General features: G+C 35.8%; 1 non-coding gene across 1 annotated transcript; it reads left to right on the top strand.

The window, feature by feature from the left end:
- The first annotated feature begins 733 nt into the window (after window positions 1-733).
- LOC119538886 lies at window positions 734-924 on the top strand. Its single transcript, XR_005217674.1, has one exon. It is a non-coding gene; the product is annotated as a U2 spliceosomal RNA (small nuclear RNA).
- The last annotated feature ends 3,115 nt before the right edge of the window (window positions 925-4,039 follow it).

The following is a 4,039-nucleotide window of genomic DNA, read 5'->3' as shown; positions in this document are numbered from 1 at the left end:
TGTTAATGTTAGATATTAATAATAGGAGAAGCTGGGTGGGTCTCTGAAATATCTTATCAATTTCTTGGTAAATCTAAAACTGTTCTAAAAAAATAAAGTCTATTTAAAAAATACATATTCAAGTCAAAAAATGCATTTCATAATAGTTGCAAAGAATATTTAGGACTTAAAATTTTTAAAATACTATTTAGAATAAGATAAAATATATGGAATATTTAGCAATAAAACTGGCAAAAGATGTGCAATGTCTGTACACTAAAAGCTACAAAACATTGCTGAGAGAAATTAAAAAGACCTACATAAAGGGAGAACTAAATATACATGTCCATGGATCAGAAGACTAAATACTTTTAACAATTATTCACAAATTAATCTATAGGTTCAGTACAATCCCAATCAAAATCCCAGCAAAATAATTTTAGAAATTGACAAAATAGGTTTAAAATTCATAAGGAAGTGCAAAGGACTTAGAATATCCCAAATAACTTTGAAAAAATAAAGTTGCAGGCCTACCACCACTTGACCCAAGACTTATTATAAAGCTACAGTAATCAAGACAGTGCAGTAATGGCATAAATATAGAAAAATAGATCCATGGAAGTGAATGGACCCATACATGTATACAGAACTGATTCCTGTAATGAGTGCAATAACAATTAAGTGGAGAAAAGAATGGCTTTTCAATAAGTGGTGCTAGAACAATTGAATAACCATATTTTTAAAAAAATGTACAATTGCTTTTCAGCCTTTTGGCTAAGATCAAGTGTAGTATCTGTTCTTATCAATTTAATATCAGATATGTCCTCTATCAGATGACAACACATTAAATGGATTTTTGGAGCAGGGAGATGGAACAGGAGCTTGCTTCATCCACTCCACACATCACCCTGGTATTGCAGTATCTCCCAGAATGGTACAGCCCCATGGTGGGGAGGGAGGATAATTAATTAATTAAAAATGTGCAGAACTTGGTCACACCATATTTAAAACCTCATTCAAAATGTATCATAGAAATAAATGTAAAACTGAAAACTATAAAACTTTGGGAAGAAAAGATAGGAGAAAACTTTTGTGACCTTGGACTACGCAAGGTTCTCGACTCTGGAGCAAAAATACTGCTCCTTTGGGTAGGCTTGAATAAGGCCCTCCTTGGAGCTGAGTCCTTTTCCTTTTCCTATGGAAATGCCTCCTTTGCAGTCAGAGGAGGGGTTTGTGATCCTTTAATAGCTACCAAGGGATTTAACTCAGAGCAAATGAGTCATTAGCACAGAGCAGAGCTGCAGAATCAGTTTTATATGTTTGTACTTCAGGCTTCTCCTTTTCAAGCAAAAACAATTTCTATTTTTCATCTAAACAAGTGCAATATCAGTTCCTCTGGTGCCTCTTAATGCTCAGCCAAGGATGAAATGCAGCTTCTCTCAGCCCCAGGGCTCTACATTGTCTAGGAAAAGGGCAAGGAGAACTTCATCCAGCCCTGGCACCTGAGACATGGCATCCGAGGGTCTGGGCTGCTACTCAGCTCTCAGCTCCCCGGGGCTCCTTTCCATGAACGTCAGCTCTGCGTCACCATGTTTACAGTCCGAGCATTTGCAGGGCACCAGGCAGGACCACCCCATGTCACCAGCCCTGACTAGCATCTCTGTATCTTCACCCACGTCTGAGGAAGGCACAGAGCACCTGGATTAGCGCCCCCTCCATCCCCTCAGAGCGCACTGCGTGAGAGTGGATTCTCATTGAAGGCGCTGAGACAACTCTGGCTCCAGATATTATCAGACCTTTAGGGACCTCTTGCCAAGACAATCCTTAGCATAAAGACAATTCTCAGCACAGAGATCAAATAACTCATAAATGCCTGAAACTACAATCCTCTAAAGGTTCTTATTTAACACCTATTTTATATAAAACAACAGAGGCACAGAGAGATTCAAGAACATAAAAAGTGCCACACAGACCATCAGTGACAGAGCCAGGATAAGAATTCAGATGTCTCCAAATCTAACAAACAATTAGGCGTTTTCTTTGTTTGTTAGGATTTTGTAAAACTTTTTATTCTGTTACAATATAGCATTTCCTCTTTTTATCACATTCAGATATATATTTCAGTGCTCTTAATTGCATTCACAATGTTGTGTTACCATCACCACCATCTATTGTCAAAACATTTCCATCATTCCAGATAAGAACCCTGTACATCTTAAGCCTTAACTTCCCATATCCCCACCTTATCCCTAGTAACCTGATTATAAATTCTGACGTGATGAGTTTGCTTATTCTTATTGTTTCAAATCAGTAAGCTCATGTAATCTTTGTCCTTTTGTGTAGGGCTAATTTCACTCAACATGATGTCTTCAAGGTTCATTCCATATGTTTGCACGAATTAGAGCTTCATTCCATTTTACAGCTGGATAATATTACATTGTATGTAGATACCACATTTTATTTATCCAATTATTAGTTGATGGATTCTTGGGTTGCTTCCATTTTTGGGAATTGTGAATAATGCTGCTAAGAACATCAGAATATCAGTGTGCAAATATCTATTCCAATCCCTGCTTTCAATTCACTTTGATATATACTGAGTAGTGAGATTGCTGGGTCATATGATAGTTATATACTTAGCTTTCTGAGGAACTGCTAAACTGTCTTCCACAGTGGCTGCACCATTTTGCATTGCCACCATCAATGAATGAGTGTTCCTATTTCTGTGAAACCTCTCCAACACTTGTATTTTCTGTTTTTTAAATAGCAGTCATTGTAATGGGTGTGAAATGGTATCTCATTGTAGTTTTGATTTGCATTTCCCTGATGACTAATGATGTTGAGCATCCTTTTATGTGCTTTCTGGCCATATGTATACATTCTTTGGAGAAATGTCTGTTCAAGTTTTTGTCCATTTTTCAATTGAGTTATTTGTCTTTTGGTTGTTAAGTTGAAGGATTTTTTAGATATTTTGTATATTAATCCAATATCGGATGTGTGGTTTCCAAATGTTTTCTCCCATTGTGTAGGTTGTTATTTTACTTTCATGATGAAGTCCTTTGAGGCATAGAAGTTTTTAATTTTCATGAAGTCCTATTTATCTAATTTTTCTTTTGTTGTTTGTGCTTTGGATGTAAAGGCTAAGAAACTATAACTTAACACAATGTCCTGAAGATGCTTCCCTGCATTTTCTTCTAGGAGTTTGATAGCTCTAGCTCTCACATTAAAGTTTTTGATCCATTTTGAGTTAATTTTTGCATATGGTGTGAGGGAGGGGTCCAGATCAATATGAATAAAAATGAAGAAAAAAGCCATTTACAACAGCAACAAAAAGAATCAAATATCTAGGAATAAATCTAACCAATGATAAAAGGACTTTTATACAGAAAGTACAAAACATTACTAAAAGAAATCGAAGAAAATATATATAAATGGAAGGATATTCTGTATTCATGGACTGGAAGACTATATATTGTTAAGACATCAATTCTACTCAAAATCATTATAGATTCAACACAATCTTAATCAAAATTCCAACAACCATCTTTGAAGAAATGGAAAAGCCAGTCATCAAATTTATATGAACAGCCAAAGCCATTTTGATAAAGAAGCTTGAGTTGGAGAATGCACACTTACCGATCTTAAATTTATTACACTCAAAACAGCATGGCACTGGCAAAAGGACAGACCAATGGAATAGACTTAAGAGCACAGAAATCAACCCTGACATTTATGGCCAACTGATTTTTGAAAAGGTGGCAAAGACCATCTGTTGGGAAAGAACAGTCTCTTTAACAAATGTTGCTGGGAAAACTGGATCTCCATTTACAGAAGAATGAAAGAGGACCCTTACCTCATAGCATACACAAAAATCAACTCCAAATGGATTGAAGACCTAAATATAATTGCCATGACTATCAAACTCCTAGAAGAAAATATAGGAAAGCATTTTCTGGACCTGTTTCTAGGCAATGGTTTCTTAGACTTTATACCAAAAGCACAAGCAACAAAAGAAAAATATAGATAAATGAGATCTTATCATATTTAAAAACTTTTGGAC

Source organism: Choloepus didactylus, chromosome 6, assembly GCF_015220235.1.
Source record: "Choloepus didactylus isolate mChoDid1 chromosome 6, mChoDid1.pri, whole genome shotgun sequence".
Lineage (NCBI taxonomy): Eukaryota > Metazoa > Chordata > Mammalia > Pilosa > Megalonychidae > Choloepus > Choloepus didactylus.
The sequence above is the reverse complement of the archived record's forward strand: the minus strand, read 5'-3'. Positions and strand labels throughout refer to the sequence as shown.